This window comes from Lolium rigidum, chromosome 7, assembly GCF_022539505.1.
Source record: "Lolium rigidum isolate FL_2022 chromosome 7, APGP_CSIRO_Lrig_0.1, whole genome shotgun sequence".
In the NCBI taxonomy this organism is placed as follows: domain Eukaryota; kingdom Viridiplantae; phylum Streptophyta; class Magnoliopsida; order Poales; family Poaceae; genus Lolium; species Lolium rigidum.
In genome coordinates this window covers 332,965,944-332,985,747 of record NC_061514.1, presented here as the reverse complement: position 1 = coordinate 332,985,747, position 19,804 = coordinate 332,965,944, and the positions used below count along the sequence as shown (strand labels likewise).

General features: G+C 46.0%; 1 long non-coding RNA gene across 1 annotated transcript; it reads right to left on the bottom strand.

Moving 5' to 3' along the window:
- Positions 1-260: 260 nt before the first annotated feature.
- LOC124677291 lies at positions 261-1,850 on the bottom strand. The gene is made up of 3 exons (XR_006994011.1): positions 1,759-1,850; positions 605-680; positions 261-512 (listed from the first exon to the last, which is right to left on the bottom strand). It is a non-coding gene; the product is annotated as an uncharacterized LOC124677291 (long non-coding RNA).
- Positions 1,851-19,804: the final 17,954 nt, after the last annotated feature.

The following is a 19,804-nucleotide window of genomic DNA, read 5'->3' as shown; positions in this document are numbered from 1 at the left end:
TTTCCGTGTTTGCGTATCCTCCATCAACTATTCTTGGATGAGGATGGTCAATAATGGGAGGCTTCAGAAATCGCCTACTTAGGACAGGGATGATGTTGAAGAACTCTCTTATGCACTTGTGGAAGGTACGGTTGCTGTGTTGGAACTCCAATTGTAGGTCTTCGAAAGAGGCATTGTGTGACAACATGTAGAGGAAAATAGCCAGTTTTTCTTCAACCTTAATCCTTTTGTCCTTCAATAATTTTTCTCTTCTAAGATAGGATGCTAAGGATCTAAAAATGTGTGGCTCCATCCTATAGGCTACCCGGCAATTCTTAACATGTCCGTCAAGGATTCCTTGAACACGTTGCATGCCATACAAGACGGAGCTATGCCGCTGCGTTCTCTCTACTTTCCCTCTTCTACTCCTTTTGTGATAGTGCAATATTGGTAAAAGTAAGAACATGAACTCCTCATCGTCTTCCTCTCTCCTCTTCCTAATAAGCTCTAGCCTTTGTGTATTCATTGCAGCACTAAAACAATAGCAATTAAAGGCAGACAATAAGATACAAAAGCTAGATTGCATGGTTTCACATCAAGTACAAGCAGTAAATATGATTCATACCAAAATCAGGAGTTCTCACAAGTTCCCAAGATGGAGGTGGTTGATCCAATCCAACAATAGGCCAAGGGGCAGGTATCTACCAAAAAAAGATGACATGACATACTTTGTCTGTTCCACGCACTGGTAAACTATCTTACAAATAAAGTGCAAGCATCTAAATAAAATAAACCACAACTAGCAACAACAAGGCGGAATGAATAAATACTGTAAGTATCACTTTATGTTCAAAAGGGTAAAATAAATTAATGCTGCAACTTAAGAAGCCCATACAGGCAGCAGCAGTACAGTTTCATTGTGTGAAAATCCATACATTGCACAAACTAATCAATTTGATAATTTCCAGTCCTTCCAAAACTACAATGTCAACGTTAAACCAAACAATTCCAGGGAGTTTAACCATAAGACGGATGGCCTTATGGTGAACCATGTCAGTGTGCTGCAGGCAAGTTCAGAAGATATGAAAAGCAGATAAAAACATGTAGTGCATTATTAATAACACACAGAAAAAATGGGATCAGTTTTCAATAGAAACACAGAATGTGAAGGAAACTAGCTGGTCGATCACGTGGCTGGCTGACAATTCTAGGCGCCTGAACAAGCAGGTAATTTGGGAACGCGTTCTTCTCATTGTCATATCAACAAGCAGGTACAGAGCACTAGATCATTTGGGAACAGTTGACCACTATAGGAAGAAGAAAAAATGAGAAGTTGCAGCTGTAGGCAGAAAGCAGGAAGAGGTTGAGCAAGCGATGCCCCCAGGCGCGCTAGAAAAATAGCTCGACGACCGCCGTGCGGCAAGCGCTACAGGCCTACAGCCGACTACTTCTTTGTGTAAATTTTGCGACTGTACTTTTATTCTAAACTTGCTTGTACTGCCCAGCTCAGAAACAAGAAAAATGCAGAGATACACCGAGCTAGGAAACGGCCGCAAATGGCCGCCGCGGCCTCCTCCCCGCCCGCGCTGCGCCTCGCCAACGACGACCACCGCGCTCACCGACGACGTGCTCGCGCTGGTGGTCTTCAAAACCGGCATCGCGGACCCGCAGGGCCGCCTCGCCGCGTGGACGGAGGACGACGACCGCCGACCCAGGAGCAACCACCGACCAAGAAACCCTAGGGAGGAGGGGAAAAGGGGAGGAGGTGCGAGGACTCACCGGGGACCAGTCGCCGGAGGAGGATCTCGTCGGCGCCGTCTTGATTTGCCCCGCCGCCGTCGCCTTTCCCCGCCGCCGGTCGCCGCCGCTGCGTAGCCTCAGTCGCTCGTCTCTCCTTTCCACGATAGAATACACGGGGTCGACCTCGTGGCTCGGAAACCGGAGGGTGCGAGGCTACCGGGTCGGGAAGATCTGGGATGGACCGGAATATTACCGAAAAAAACCAGAGAAGTAAACGGGCCGTCCGGTAAATTTCGGGATTTGGTCCTGGGCCGGTATTTTACTCTCCCAAACCCAAAAATACCAGACAAGTAAACAAGGCCTACACAGTACTAGCCGCTGGCAACAGTCCAAGTTCAGCACGGCAACGGCGATAGACCAGCGGGGGCAATAGAATTTGGAATCGACAACGTCCAGTGAAGAGATACAGTACTAGCAGGCCCAACCCGTGAAAAGCAATCAGACAGATGCATCGCGATGGATCTTGTTCCGTTTTGAATCCAACGAAAGAATGTCGCCGGTCAAGGCTGCACTCCAAATTCAGCAAGAGTCCGAACGGGAAAACAAGACACCGGATCGCAGCACATGCAATGCAAGGGATGGGAAAGGAATGGATCGGCAATTGTGCATGCGTTCGTTTTGGTTTGCTCCACAACAGATCGGCCGTTGTGGTGAAGGGGTCAGGTCGATCACTCCGTGAACAACAGGAAAATGGAGCAAAATAGTTGTACTACCACTACCCGGCACCCACCCCATGTGACTTCCAATTGGACTCTTGCTGGAACACACCCGAAAATTTCGGGAAGCGACCACCGCACTGTGGAGTGTGGAGATCTCTCACCTAGCTACATCCTGCTCGCCTACTCGGTACCAGTTCATGCGTTCGTGTCATCTAAACATTTCTTTTGAAAAGCATCAAACAATCTTGGGGAGGCTGCTTGTGTTATACGCAAATCGAAACTACCACCTAGATGACCCATTCCGGAGAATTTTTTTCTACCACGAGTCAACCAAAGAAACCCTAAACAAAAGTTTAGCTGATGTTGTCTGTTTGATTTTCCATAATCTTCCAAACTCTTTCGTTCCTTTCAAAATCTTCCATATATTCCTGTAGCTATTTCAAGACACTCTCGCAGCCCATCTCCCATATCTTCATACAGAAACCATGTCCCTAACACTAGTAGAAAAAGAGGCTTCCGTCCACCTCCATTAGTCCCGGAAATATTCGAACCGCGACTAAAGGGGGCTCGGGAGGCGACCCACGACTAATGCTCCATCCGCGACGAAAGGGTACCCCTTTAGTCGCGGTTGGTAACACCAACCGGGACTAAAGGCCTATGGAGGGATGCGGCCGGTGGAAAAACCTTTAGTCGCGGTTGGGGACACCAACCGCGACTAAAGGTGTACCCTTTAGTCGCGGTTGGTGTCCCCAACCGGGACTAAAGGTTTTTCCGACTTTTTTTACTCCCACGCACCCTGCACCCCCCCTGTGGATCGCCTTTTTTTGGTTTGTAAAATACAAAAGAAAATGTTAGAAAATTCAAAAAAAAATTGTTTTCAGATTCTTGTATGTTATGCAACCTACTATTCGGAGAAATTAAGAAATTCAAATTTTCACTTTTTTTGCAAAAAAAGTTTAAAAAGTGGTAAAACCGCAATAACTTTTGCATACGACGTCGGAAAAAGACGTATAATATATCAAAAAAATCCTGGGAAAAAGTTACATCCGAATTCACCAGGGTTTACCCGATTAGCCAATTTTTAGATTCTCAAAATTCCAAATGAAAATACGAAAGCAGGAAGATTTTAGTTTTTGCTATAAATTATGGATTTTATATTTTTTAAATTTTTCAAAAAAATAAAATTAATAATTGCATCCAGCATAAAGATTACTATTACTTTTACCCAAATTTTAGATTTTCAAATTTTTAGGTTTTGGCAAAACAAATATTTAAAAAATTAAAAAAAATAAAAATTGAAAAGTTAATGTTTATTTATTTATTCACGATTATTATTACATCATTATTTTTGTTTATGAAAAAATTATTTGAAATTCAAACAATAAAAAAATGTGACATCGACCAACATGTTAATAGGATTGATATGATACTAGTATCACATACATGTGCGCGTAGCACTTGGATGCGGGACTGGAATGGAACTCGGAAGTTAAGCGTGCTAGAGGTGGAGTAGTGGAAGGATGGGTGACCGAGCGGGAAGTTTGACCACGAGTAAGTAATTTGACTAGAGATAAGTGTAGTTAGAGATAGATACTAAGCTATGCAAATAACTGAAATAATAGAAATTCTGAAAAAAATAGAAAAAAATGGAGTGAAAAAAAATTAGAAACCCAAATGAATTAAAAAAAATAACGAAATAGCCTTTAGTCGCGGTTGGGGACACCAACCGCGACTAAAGGTCCTTCGTCCAGGCGCACGCTAGCCGCCCATATGGACGGGCCTTTAGTCGCGGTTCGTAAGCAACCGCGACTAAAGGGGGGCCTTTAGTCGCGCTTAATTGGTCGCGGTTGCGCAACCGCGACTAATGGTAGTTGCGAACCGCGACTAAAGGCCATTTTTCTACCAGTGTAAATATCGCTAAACCGTTAAGTGTGTGACCCTATGGCACAGATATATGTGGACATGTCTGGAAAACATTCAGGAACAATGGTTGATGTCCATCACTTGATAAGGAGGGAATTGCATATTTCACCATGTCATACTCCATGTGTTGCATGAAACACCACTTAGATGATTTTTTGCGATTTGCACTCGGTACCGCTCTATTTTATTGAGATTTTCACCACTTTGACTTCTAATCAACCAATTAGCCTGGTTGACGGTAAAATTGTAGTTGAGCATCACATATCAATGCATGAATAAATGTACAAAGAATATTAAACCTTAAAATGTCCAAAAACAAATTTAGCCCAACCTGGTGGTGGGCCTCACATGTTTTTGTAGTTTTCACTAGGTGGTGATCTAACCTGTCGTAATGTCCACCGTCTAGCCATCTAATAAAATATTTAGCCATGTTGATAGCAAAACTGACGGATCCTTTATTTTCAAGCTTCAATTAATGTAGAAAATTCTAGAACCTTTGAAAAATATAAAATATGGTCCGCATCTAAATAGGTTCTTTTAATGGATGCATGATAGGATTTTTATATGACACATCAGTAGTTACTAAAAAATAGCCTATGTAGTTTTTCAAATCAATTACTAGTGACATAGTAAAACAATCGTAGGAAAATAATCATTCATCCAAAACTCCTGATTTTCTATTGATTCCTTATAGGGTATGACTTATGTATGAATAATTTATGAATATGTGAATCACACCAAATAAAGCATCTAGGGAAGAAAAAAAAGGCAAGTGTAATTATTTTTAGTTTAGTGGGGTACAAGTACTTGTGTTAAAACATAAGTAGGTTTTAAAGTGAAAATTGATGATACATATGGATTGTAGTCTATAACACTATAGAGTGCCCCAAAAACATATTTTTTCGAGAATATGTTTTTTGGACATTTTAGGTTAACTTTTAATTCTTTTTATACATTTATTTAGGCATTGGCATGCGAGGCCCAACTACTGTTTTGCTTACAAGCGCGCTAATTAGTTGATTAGATGATCAAGTGGTGGAAATCGCAACAAATTAGAATAGTACCTCGTAAAAATCACAAAAATCCGTTCATGTCGTGTTTTGTGCAACACATGGAGTAGCTCATGGTGGAATGTGCAATTCCCTTCATGACAACCACATCAATCCTCAAACATAATATGCAGATCTTTATCATGTGAACCTTCAGAATTAATTTCGGTACACGTCATATTGCTTCTCGATACTTTACATAGCCTGAAATGAAACTCTAGGTTAGCCTCGTTACTTGACATGTTTTACTCATCTCAAACCATCGATGTTCCTGTGACAAAATAACTTAGTCATTTGTCCAGCCAAACAGTAACGAACATCATGGTGCATGAGTGGGTGCTCATAGTTTATCTCTCACTCGGCGGAGTAGAAATTCTCGTGATTACATAAAATAAAACTGTGGTATATTATCAAGAATGCAGAAGATTCGTATTTATTGCCACTTAGTTACGAGGTGAGGTTTGAAGATTTTGTGACATCCATATCATACCCTAGTTCGTAGTAGCATCATGGTCTAATGATCTTAGTAACGGTATTTCTTAGTCTTTCAAAAAGTATCAATAACAATATTGACAATGTATTTTAGGGTATGTCAATTGGATACATGTGGTACGTATGTACGTACTTAGTTTTTCGTGTTCGTTGGTGTGGTATCAGGTCAGCCTCTTTCAATCTACATATGTCATCATTATTGATGGTTGCTGGCTCGCCGCGCTGGTCCTTTGAGGCTTTAGCACAACGAGTTCTCATTTGTCTACTACAATAATCTCTACTATGAGAAGCTTTGCCCGGCTTCGGTGATGGAGGGGCAAGGACGGCGGTGCGCCTTGGGCTCGCGCTAGTGTTTGTAGTCGTCACTAGGTGGTCCAGTATTCTATTGTATTTTTATTACTTTTAATACATTTTATACTGTTGTTGATGATTATTAGTAGATTAGGAAATTTTCGCAAAAAAATTTCTCTTTGTCTACCTAGGTTTCTTTTGCTGGTTGTGCAAGAGTGCATGCTTACCGGCACTGGTGCATAAATATACATCGGGGCCCAGAATGATATTTTGTGGCTTGTATCCTTGTCGATCTCCTAGAAGCCTATCTCATCTTCTTTTTTTCTACACCTTAAACACACTTTATTCATTTGAAATAAAGGTTACATCATTTAGCAAAAATGGAACAATAAAATTTGGGGATTACTGAGCCAAACGTGCTCCATAATTCGCTTGTGAGATACCCTAGCTAACTTGTGAGCTACATAATTCACTTCACAGTAATAATATTTTAAAATAACTTTCAAAAATTCAGTTGCTAAATAGCAGCAGTCGTCAATAACAGTTGGTGCAACGCCGAGAGAGTTGCCTCCCTCCCTCGTGATATTAATTACTTCAAGGCAGTCCCACCCAAGCCTATCTCATCTCAATTTACATTTTTTTACAAAAAGACTGACCAATATTTTAATTATCTATACCAATATAAAAAGTCCCAGAGGGGGCAGATCCAAGAAATCTCAACCGTAACCAGCAGATCGTAAGACCATGCACTATGTTGTAGCAAAGCGAACCAAAATGGTCTTTGAATCGGTTCTATACATAGTAGGACATCGCATTGTAACGTCTGACAGAAAAAGCGAATCACATACTTGGTTCGGTTCATTCTACTAAACAATGCATTTCTTACTCGTTCGTGAGATGTAAAGAGCAAAGTCCATGCATGTCAGAGGTAGCAAAGTGTGTTAAATAACCTTCTTTTATTGAAACTGGACCCATTGCTACAGTGTTGATGCGGTTCACACATAGCAGACAAATACCGATCGACTCAATTCTGACAGCTTTTTGTGTTGAATCGGCACCACATAGCACATGGCCTAAGGTGCATGTTTGTCCCGCTAATAGTGCTAAAACACTGTCAGCCCGCACCCCTATGGGGGTTCGGCTCTCCTGCAGGGAGCCCTGCACGCACTATCCTGCAGGTCCAATAATTAAAAGACACCTGTCCTGGCAGGCCCCACCTCTCTAATAACGTATTTTCGTTTTTTTCTTTTCTGAAACTTTCCTTATCCCCTCACTTTTGTTCTGACTGCTCGAGGAGATCCCCTGCACACATTGCTACACCGAGCTGAGCTTCGTTGTCGATTGCGCTCCCGACCACGGCAAGTGCACTGTCGATTGAGCTTGTCACTGCGGCAAGGAGGCGCACAGGGAGAGGGAAAGCGGGAGCTAGCTACTGACTGCAGGAGCACGGAGCTCTGCTCGCCATCGACGTGAAAGGTGAGCGATAGTTCATCACTTAATTAACCATGTAAGCCTTACTCCCCTTGTAGCATATGGATTTATTTACTATATCACATCAAATGTTGTGGATCACTACAATGGGGAACACAAATTGCTGGAAGTTCCTTGTGGAAAATTTAATCTCCAAGACAACGTTTAACTTAGAACTAAACCATAGGAAATAAACTGTGCATAACCAGTATTCTTACATATCGAGCTGTAATATGAATGGTAAGATCAAGTACTACATCAAGAGGCCGCGAGCTCCGTCAAGGCCGCCGCCGCGAGCTCAATCGCCGAGGCCGCCGTCGCCATCTTCTCACGAAGCTCAGCTCGGTGTAGCAATGTGTGCAGGGGATCTCCTCGAGCAGTCAGAACAAAAGTGAGGGGATAAGGAAAGTTTCAGAAAAGAAAAAACGAAAATACGTTATTAGAGAGGTGGGGCCTGCCAGGACAGGTGTCTTTTAATTATTGGACCTGCAGGATAGTGCGTGCAGGGTTCCCTGCAGGAGAGCCGAACCCCCCATATGGTGCTACTCCCCACCGCAAATCACGCCGCTAACCACCACCCCACCGCAAATTTCATCGGCCAAAGCAGCAAAGGAAACAACACCAGCGCCGCCAAATCACAAGTCTAGGGTTTCCGTCTCTGTCACCGGTATATGCGGCGCCACCGTCGGTCTGTCCGTGTTTCTTCGCCGCTGGTCGATCGTTCTCGGCTTCTCGCTGACTGCCCGCAGTTGGAGTTGCGCGGAGACGTCCACGCGGAGTCAGACTTCGAGGTGCTGCTGTACAACGACGCCGCTTGGATGCTCCCCCTACCTCACCACCAAACTCAGCTTTCCCTAGGTAATATGCTTTTGGCCGCCCCAAGGTATTGCTTGTATTGGTACTGACTACGGAATCACCTGGTTGATTTGAGCATGTAAGCACACGGACCTTGGCCTGCAGTCTATGGAGCTGAAATTTTGCCGCTCTTTGATTTTTCTTTATTGATTCTTGTGCAGGAATGGAGAATTTAACAGAAATTGATGGGGAAACATGCAACCTGGCATCTCAATTCAATCCTTATGCCCTCTCTTTCTGTTTGATTTGTGGTATATGTGTGTTTCCTATTAACATATCATTTAGAGCTAACCTTTTTTGCTGTGAAAGTGCAAGCTTGTGATCATTCAAATCTTGATATCCGACACAGGCCAATCGGCATGGGGCTTGGCAGTGTAATGTGCGATACAGGTCTATTATGCGCAGGTACATGTGCAAATAATGTTATTTTTTCCAGGTCTAAACTATTAGCTCTCTTTTGCTCCAAGGGCTGTAGACTGAACGGAGACTGATGAGAGGCTGGACTGCGGAGAGGAGTATGTAACACAGAAAAAAGATTGATCAGGGAGTTGGATCATAGGCGCAGCTGGACGACCGTCCGTAGAAGAATGGCGCTCAAATGCTGGATGACGACCTACAGAGAGCTGATTGGAGTAAGAAACTCTCTTATGCAAATATGCAATGTTTACAAGCAGAGGTTTATAATATAAGCAACTGCATTTGTAGATCTCAAAAAGTAAGATTTTTTTACCCCCTTGGTAATGGCTGCATATTTGCTACATCAGACCTCTAGAAATGTTTTTAGACGTTTATCAAGTTTGACCAAGGTAATGGTCGAATGGTTGCTACACACATAGTACATTTTTTTTTTGTCATGTAGATCAATAATCCCAATTACATTATCTGAAGTTAAGCAGTTTGAAATTCCAAGGCCAGATATTTTAATGTTTGCCAAAGGTAACACTCACATGACCTACTATTATCCAAATCAGGTCGCTTGGGATTCTGTACTGTCATGAGAATTCAGAGTTTCATTGTTCACCAGTTCATACAAATCGAATTTGATCTGTAAATAAACATTATCACTTTGCTACCGAGAGTCTGATTACAAAATGTGCTAAAATGTGATACAGACCTGTTAGAGATAGAATCAATCTCCATAATTGTAGGGAGTTGTTACCTAATACAACTCACCTTTCCCTCTCCCTCACGATGTAATCTATCTTCTATATAAAGCAATACGATGTGTGCCTGCTCGGTATCCGAGTAGAGATATTCCTACCTGATCTTATATGGTATCAGACCGGCTCTTCCGCCGAATCCTCTGATCGCAACGAATCGTCCCCGTCGTTCGTCGTCATCTCCCTCATGGCGTCGTCCTCAGCTGCCCCGGTTCTCAACCTCGGGCACCCCTTGACGGACAAGCTCTCCCGCACCAACTACCACGGCTGGCGAGCCCAGGTGCTACCCGCGATCCGCGGTGCTCGCGTGTTCGGCCTCCTCGATGGCTCGGACACTGCACCTCCGGAGATGCTGACGGAGAAACCTACTGACAAAGAAGCAGCAGATCAAACGGAGAAATCCGTTCCCAACCCTGCATATGACGCCTGGATAGCTCGGGATCAAATCGTCCTCGGCTACCTCCTTCAGTCGATCGGGCCTGAGGTTCTGCCTCACGTCCACCGGATCGAGACCGCCGCCGGAGTCTGGCAGGCGGTTGAGGAGATGTTTGCGTCGCCTTTGCCAGACCAAGATCACGAATCTTCGAATCCAGCTGGCTAACACCAAGAAATTGCAGATGTCTACTGATGCCTTTCTCACCAAGATGCAGGGCATTGTTGACGAGCTCGCGACTGCTGGCGAGGTGATCACCGCTCGGGAGCATGTCTCTTTCATCCTCGCCGGCCTAGGAGGCTCCTACAACTCCCTTGTCGCCGCCCTCAGCGTCAACCCCACCCCGATCTCCCTGTCCGCCTTGTATGCACAACTGCGGGCATATGATCACCGCCAGGAGATGCTTGGTGGCGGCTCCTCCGACATGGACTTTGAGTCATCTGCCAATGCTGCTCAGCGTCAAGGACGCGGGCGCCAGACCAATCGGTCCCGAGGTGACCGTGCTGACTACTCAGATCGCCGCGACTCGCGACGCGATGATCGTCGTGACGATCGCCCGTCTCGTCAAGGACGTGGTGGTGGCCGTGCACCGTCCGCAGGAGGCCGTGGACGCGGCCGTGGTCGCCGTCGCACCACACCATGGGTGGATGTCACCTGCCAAATCTGCGACAAAGAGGGCCACCCTGCCAAAGATTGCTGGTGGCGGTTTCAAGATGAAGATGATGCCGATGATAAAGAAGCTAATGCTGCGTCCTATGGCGTTGATACAAATTGGTACCAGGACAGTGGTGCTACTCACCACATCACCGGGGAGCTCCAAAACATGACCGTCCGCGACAAATATCGTGGCAATGACAAGGTCAACACTGCAGGTGGACATGGTATGCCTATATCTCATGTTGGTCATTCAATTGTTCGTACTCCTGCTCAAACTTTTCAGCTTCATAATGTCCTCCATGTTCCCCATGCCTCTAAAAACCTGCTCTCCGTTCATCGTTTCACCTATGATAATCGCGTGTTTATTGAATTCCATCCTTTCTTCTTTTTGATCAAGGACCAGGTCACGCGGAAAATAATTCATAGAGGTCGCTGCGTTGGGGGGCTCTATCCGCTCATATCATCCCTGCTGTCGTCATCACAGTCTCCCAAGCATGCCTACACTGCTGTCAAGCCATCACAAGCAAGGTGGCATAGTCGTTTAGGTCATCCGTCTTTAGCTATTGTTAGGCAAATTATTAGCAAGAATAAACTTCTCTCTGTTAGAGATTCTAGTTCTGAGTCCGTGTGTGATTCGTGTCAGCGAGCGAAAAGTCATCAGTTGCCTTATCCAATTTCCACTAGTGTCTCTACTGCCCCTCTTCAGTTAATATTTTCTGATGTATGGGGTCCTGCACCCACTTCTGTAGGTCGCCATGATTATTATGTAAGCTTTATTGATGATTATAGCAAGTTCACTTGGATCTATTTACTCAAGAAAAAATCTGATGCTTACAATGCCTTTGTCAACTTTCAAAAACTGGTTGAACGCCAACTTGACACTAAAATCCTCACTGTTCAGTCTGATTGGGGGGGAGAGTATGAAAAACTCAACTCTCTGTTTCAGTCACAGGGGATCTCTCACCATGTCTCCTGTCCTCATGCCCACCAACAGAATGGATCTGCTGAAAGAAAGCATCGCCATATTGTAGAAGTTGGGCTAGCACTTCTTGCTCATGCACACATGCCTCTAAAATTTTGGGATGAAGCCTTCCTAACTGCTACATATCTTATTAACATGCTCCCTAGTAAAGTCATCAATAATGACACTCCAGTTCATCGCCTACTAGGAACTCACCCATCCTATAAATCTCTTCGAGTCTTTGGGTGTGCTTGTTGGCCAAATTTGCGCCCCTACAATAAGCGCAAACTTGCCTTCCGATCCAAACAGTGTGTCTTCATTGGCTATAGTCCTCGGCATAAAGGGGTAAAATGCCTTGATGTTACCACAGGGCGTGTCTATATTTCCAGAGACGTAGTGTTTGATGAGGCAGTGTTTCCCTTTCAAACCCTTCATCCCAATGCCGGCGCCCTGCTTCGCAAAGAGATACTCTTGCTTGATCCATCCCTCCATCTGTTTGCTCCTGAGAACGAACAATTTGATGACACACATGATGATCTTATGCATGCTACTAACCCTGTGCAAAGTGTTCCTTTTCTTGCTCCGCAGGGTCCTACAGCTCAACAGCCAGACACTCCTCAAAATTCGGCTGAAACTGATGCCTCTAGCAGCTCAAACTCCTCACATGAAATAACGGCAGAAGAGGACACGGGCGCTGAACACGAGACAGATTCCCTGCTAGAATCCCCCTCGGGATCGCCCCCGCATCCTCCTCGGATCGCTCCTCCGCCAGTCAGAAGCCGTCTGGCCCATCTGGCGCATCTGCGCGCCCTGCTGCCTCCCCGCGTGCGCCGGGTCGCTCTGCCTCCGCGTCGGGATCCTCTGCGCCCGCCTCCTCCAGCGAAGAGGCCACAGAGTCGCCTGCAGGATCTTCTGCGGCTCCTGCCCGCGCCCAGACGACGCACTCCAGGACAAACCCAGGCAGCGCTACAGCGCCTGGGTCTTCTGTGCCGCCCAATTCTGTGGCCTCTCCTGCGCCTCGCCCAGTTACACGTGCGTCCCGTGGCATCCGTAAACCACGTCAGTACACCGACGGCACTGTTCGCTGGGGCTTGTCTGCTATATCAACTGAGCCACCGAATCTTCAGGTTGCTTTGCAAGATCCCAAATGGAAACATGCAATGGATGAAGAATATCATGCACTTATGAAGAATCAAACATGGCATCTAGTTCCTCCACGACATGGTACTAATATTATTGACTGTCGATGGATCTACAAGGTCAAGCACAAGGCTGATGGGTCTGTTGATAGATACAAGGCTCGTCTTGTCGCCAAAGGTTTCAATCAACGGTATGGTCTTGATTATGAGGAGACTTTCAGTCCTGTTGTGAAAATAGCTACAGTTCGTCTTGTCCTAGCCATTTCAGTATCCAGGGGATGGAGTTTGCGACAGTTGGATGTTAAGAACGCGTTTTTACATGGTGTTCTGGAAGAGGAAGTTTATATGCGCCAGCCACCTGGCTATGAAGATCCTCGGTATAAAAATTATATTTGCAAACTAGACAAGGCACTATATGGGCTGAAGCAAGCGCCACGGGCATGGTACTCTCGGTTGAGCTCTCAGCTACTTCGGTATGGTTTCAAGGCATCTAAATCAGACACATCTCTCTTCATATACCGTAAGCACCATGTTACCATGTTCATGCTCATCTATGTTGATGACATTATTGTGTCTAGCTCCTCTCAAGCTGCTACTGATGCACTTCTTCAAGCTCTTAGCAAAGAATTCGCCCTTAAAGATCTTGGTCAACTCCATTATTTCTTGGGGCTTGAGGTGCACTCAGTTTCGGATGGTCTCCTTCTTAGTCAGGAGAAATATGCTCAGGATGTTCTTGCTCGTGTTGGTATGACTCATTGTTCTGGCTGCCCTACACCACTTTCGTCTTCTGAGAAGATAACAGCAAGGGAGGGAGATCTGTTAGGACCTGAAGATAGTACTAATTACAGGTCCATGGTAGGAGCACTGCAGTATCTTACTCTCACAAGACCTGATATCTCTTATGCAGTTAATAAGGTGTGTCAATATTTACATGCTCCAACTACTGTACACTGGACGGCTGCCAAGCGCATACTTAGATATGTAAAGCATACAGTAAGCATGGGACTAACATTCATGAAGTCCACCTCCACTTTGGTCAGTGCCTTCTCTGATGCAGATTGGGCTGGATGTCTAGATGATAGAAGATCCACTGGAGGTTTTGCTGTATTCTTTGGACCAAATCTGATTTCTTGGAGTGCCAAGAAGCGAGCTACGGTTTCAGGTCCAAGATCGAGACGAGTATAAATCAGTGGCTAATGCCACAGCAGAATTGATATGGGTACAGTCACTGCTTGCTGAACTTGGAGTGAAACTGAACCAAACACCTTGTTTATGGTGTGATAATTTGGGAGCCACATACTTGTCTGCAAATCCAGTGTTTCATGCAAGAGCCAAACACATTGAGATAGATTTTCACTTTGTCAGAGAACGAGTGTTGAAGAGACAACTTGAGATTCGGTTCATTCCTTCAAAAGATCAAGTGGCTGATGGGTTTACCAAACCACTTCCAAGCATCTGAAGCTTTGAAGAGTTTAGATGTAATCTCAACTTGAGAAAGTTGTGATTAAGGGAGGGTGTTAGAGATAGAATCAATCTCCATAATTGTAGGGAGTTGTTACCTAATACAACTCACCTTTCCCTCTCCCTCACGATGTAATCTATCTTCTATATAAAGCAATACGATGTGTGCCTGCTCGGTATCCGAGTAGAGATATTCCTACCTGATCTTATAAGACCTTCTCCTGCTCAATATGCAAATTTGCTTCATGAGATCTGAACGTGATGTATATTGAGAAATATCTTGATTGCCTGCTATACTGAATTTTGCTTATATTTATTAGGCAACCTGCCTATTCTACTGAATTTTTTGAAATTTTGAATCTATGGACACATGTACTCAATTCGTTCGAACCATCTTCTGCTTCATGTTTAGAACTTCAGATAACACGGGCAAATCTTGCATTCAGGTTTGCGTGTATAGGACCGAACCTTCCTATCAGGTTGCATGTATAAGCCTGAACTTCGTTCCTCTAGTATTTAATTTGTTGTGAGGATGGGATGCATGTATTTGGGTAGATTTTCCACATCTTAGCACTTGAATTTGAATTTCAATTTTCCATATATATTTTTTAATGGTTACTTAGGTCAATCTTGCACTCTGTCAGATATCAGACATTTAACTGCATTTTGCCATCTGGTACATGTGAGAATAAGTATGGAGATGAATGCATCTAGATTGTGCATTACTTTCGTGGATTTACATAGCTTGGCATGTGAAATATTTGATGATCTTCTTAGAATTCACTCGCCATGTGTTTTAAATCAATGCAAGGGAAATTTGCCAAAGATGTCTTACAATTTGATTTCCCTCCACCAATTACATAATAATTAATGAATTAACATTTGATTATTCGCCTCCTAATATTACACGTGCATTGCACGTACACAATTACTATATAATTTTTCACAGAGAACACAAATCTATATTCAATTTGGGAAATATTGCAAAACACGTGCATTGCACGTGCAAGATTACTAGTTATCAATAACATCACAAAGATGCTTAACGGTAGTAAAAGTTACAAATAGGCACATGAATCACCTAGCGATGACTACACACATTGAACCAAACCAAAGGCGTGCTGCCATCCTCGTCCCTACGTCGGTGAAGTCTGACAAAGGTTGACGCTTTTTAGAGCTAATAGAACGAAAGTTGTCGTGATAAGACCCAAAAGACCAACGCAGAGTACCACATTGTCCGCTCCAGAAACTATTAAAGAAACATGTGGGTCTCTATGCCAAGACAAGGTGAATGATATTTCTAACTTGTATTGTTGTCCAAGTTCTACAAGCCTATTATCTCCTCGTAAGTAGATCTTACGATTTGGTCTTAATAATTTCTTGGCAGTTTTAGAACAGTTTTTTTTCATAGCATTTGTTAAGATGAGTCATGATGTTTCTGAAAGGAGGAAAAAATCTAAGTGACATGCATATCCAACATCTACTCCATAGAACTTACTCATGCTATCAGCAAGAATGAACTTGATATCAAAGTCAACAACAACAAGCATATTCTAATTGGTGTTGTGTTTTCTTTCCCTACATACTGATACATTTTTTTGCAAGAAACATATTGATACATATTGATGAGATTAATCTTGGCACTCTAGCAATCAAATTAATTGCGGCGTTTTGTTTGTGGCGACGCGCACCAGCACCACGTGAGATGATTTGAATTAGAAAAAATATATTGCTCCCTCCGATTCATATTACTTGATGGTAATATAGATGTATCGAGACACATTTTAGTTATAGATACATACACTTTAATTTAACATCAAGTAATTTGGATCTGAGGCAGTATTATGTTTCTTGTATTGAAAGTTCGGTCGTGGAGCAACACACAAGCGAACAAAAGGAAGCAATGCCTCCTTCCTTGAAAATGCCTAAAGCTATATGACTATGGCCCTGTTTGTTTGGGCTTCTGCTTCTGCTTTTGGGGCTTTTGGAGGTCCAAAAGCGGAAGCCCAAACAAACATCACAAAATGGAAAAGCGCTGCCGAAAAGCGCGGTGGGAAAATACACTGGACAATCGGCCGCGAGCGAAAGCAACCTCGGAGGTGCTTCCCGAGCTTCCCCCGCTTCCTCAGTTGAAAAGGACCGAAATGCCCCCTACAATTTATAGAAACTACGGAAAAACTGCCATCCAATATAAACTGGCCCAGCCCTCACAATCTCGGTCCTACCGACACCCCATGCTCATTTCCGCTCCTGGTCCTATTCCATGGCAGAGGATTAGAGTTAGCTGCTGCCGTCTCCCGCCCCCGCCGCCGTCCCCCGTCCCTGCCGCAGTCCCCAGCCGCCGTCCCCCATCCCCGCAGCAGTCCCCCACCCCCGCTGCCGTCCCCCGCCCCGCCACTGTTCCCCGCCGTCTTCCCCGCCCCGTTCCTAACCTACATCTGGCGGAGCGCCACAAGCGCGCGGTGCAGGCGCTCCTCCGCCGCCAGGTCGACGCCCTCCTCCGCTGCTAGGTCGACTCCAGGTCAACGCCCTCCGCGCGTATGAGGATGAGCAGGGAGGCGCGACCACGAGGAAGACGCCGAGCAGATCCGTTCTTCAAGGTCGCGGCCGTCCCCGCCCTGCCGCTGTCGCTGGCCGCCTCGCCGTTGGACGCGCCGCCGCCGTTCTCCGTCGCACCTCCTCTGCGTTCTCGGCCTCCTCAAGGAGGAGCTCGCCCCGTCAAGCTCGTCCTTCTGACCGCTACAGCCGCCGCGGCGACTGGAGGTCTTCGAGGCGCCGCCGTCCCTGTGAGATTCCCCGGCGCCTGCTGCAGCACCCTCTTCCAGCGCCGCCATCCCCTCCGAACTTCCCCGGCGACTTGCTTCTTATATGTGCATGCTTCTGCTGTTAATGTCTGGACAGATATGTGTATTGAAGTTTATTTGTACAAGTTTTATGCCTGTTTGTGATGTATATTCTGGAACGAGTTCATACACTGCACAACAAACATGAGGTGCCTTATATTCTTTTGGGTTTAATGGAGATTTCTTGTAATACGTTTGGGTTCAATGGAGAATTCTTGTAATTATTTTTGGTTTATATGAATATATATGTTGTTATGTGTTTTATAATATGGATAAGTCTTGTACTTATATTGTTTACACATTTAGTTTTTTAAAAAATATTGTTTACACATTTTCTGATACACTCCAAGATTATTCCGATAAAATGTGCTGGCCGAGCTACTCCTCTCGTATTATCTTTGAATATATGTAATTTTTTATATTTAATTTGAATGTTTTAAAATTAAAATTCAGGTAATTAACCCTTAAGCATGACAATTATGTTAAAAACAGTCAGAATTAGCTAATTCGTACCAAATCAGTATTTATAAAACTTCTTCAGGGTTTAGGGTCATTTCAAACATTTCATCGTTCATACCAACAACAGCAGCCTTAAAAAGCTCTACTACCAAACATCAAATCTTTGCTTACAACAGCTGCTTCTCACAGCTGCTTTTTCACAGCTGAATAGCTACAGCTGCTTCTCAAAAGCTGCAGCCCAAACAAACGGACCCTATGTAGATCACGGCTAGATGAGTATCCCAGCTTGTCGCCATAGTCGGCAGCAAACCAAACCGTGGGGACCGTCATTGTGCCTATTTTCGATTTTGATGACGCTTTTCAAATCTCAATTATCTTTCCGAGCCTTTGAATTGGCATTCACCCTCCGACCACACAATAGATACCATACACGTCTTGAAAGAAAAAAATGTATACCATACACCTGTGACGTGTCCATCAACACGAAAACAGCGATTACATTGCAGGTTCGACGACGTGTAATTATATTCTGGGGAACCCAACTCAGGTACAAAGAGATCATCGTGTCTCCTGCACTGATCAACCCAATGTCCCAACGAGCGGCTCAAACAAGTCCAGCGGTCCACAGACGCAGATGATCCATTCCCCCGTGTTCTTATTTTTGGAACATGACAATGAACATGTTCGAGCCGATGGATTGGTCGGGCCCTTGGAACCTGTCGCTGTTAAGGGCACTGATTGCGGCTTGATCGTGACAACACTCCACTACGCTCTTCTGTAACTTAATTACACTAATGATTAGCGTTTAAGCTTCTGTTTGGTTGATCCTAACCAGATCCTTAAATATTCCTAGCCAAGTGCTAACTGGTTGAAAAGATTTTAGATCGATTAGGGTATCTCCAACCGCGCGACCCAAACCGCGCCCGCGCGTCCGTTGGGCCGAGCCGACAAAACGCGCCCCGGCCGCAGGACGCACCGCAAAAGCGGACGGCCGGCGGCGTCCGGAACGACGTAAACCCGGCCCAAATCTGGGCTAGGTTTGCGTGACCGCGGATGGCACGCGCCGTCCGCCGCGTCCGCTGCGGCTGGTTGCCTCGTCTCCTTGGCCCACCCGTCGGTGACCGGGGAGACTATTAAATGGGGACCGGAGGGGATCTCGGCCCTCCACTCCGGCCCCCACTCCACTCCCCGAAGCAAAACCGCCGCCATGGCCCCGCAGCGACGGCTCGCTCTCGGAGCGAACGACAACGAGGCGAGCGGCGAGCCGCGCGTCGTCCGCCGGCGTTGCGGCCATCGGGGAGGAAACCGGCGCGGCCTCCACATCGGAGAGGCCGCCCGCGGCGGTGCGGCATTGCCGCAACCGCCGCCTCCCTCTCGAGCCGAAGCCGGAGTCCTCGGAGGAGGAACCGACCTCCGCGCCGCCTCATGATCTCGGCGGCGGAGGAGAGGCGCAATGGCCGCACCTCCATGCGGCCATTCGCACCTCCGAGATGGAGCGAGGCGGCGCGGCGGGAGGTCGAGGAGGCGGAGGGCTGGGCGCTCTACGCCCGTGCCGGCCAGGCGGTATGGGAGGAGGAGGAGGCGGCGCGGCGGGAGGAGGCCAAGCGCCGCGTCGACGAGGACCGCCGCCGTGAGCAGCGGCGGCAGGAGGACGAGCGGCGGCGCCGGGAGGTCGAGCGCCGCGCACCGGCAGAGAGACGGCCGAGCGCCGTCGGGGAGGAGGCGCCGCTTCCGTGCGCCGGCAGCGGCGTCGGCCGAGCTCCGGACTCCCACTCGCCGTGGGAGGAGGCTCCCGTGGTCTCCGTGGGCCGAGTCCCGAGCGCGCTCCAACCACAACAGCGCGTCGCCGCCGGGGTGGACGACGACGACGTCGCCGACGACGCCCACGGGGGGCTAGGCGGCGCACCGGCGGCCACCGCGCCGCCGACCTAACCCTAATAGAGGGTTTTAAATATTAGTATAAATTTAAAAGCCCATATAGGGGCTTCTTTTGTTAGTTATTTGTCCAAAATAGGGCTATGTATAAATTTGCAAATAGGGCATATGTTTTAATCAAATTTCGTTTAAATTTGCTTTTTTTTTCTTTTGTTTTCGTGTTTATCGGATTATGCGATGCGTCCGCGCGTTGGGCGCAGCGCGCGACCCAAACGGACACGCGGACGCAGGCCGTTGT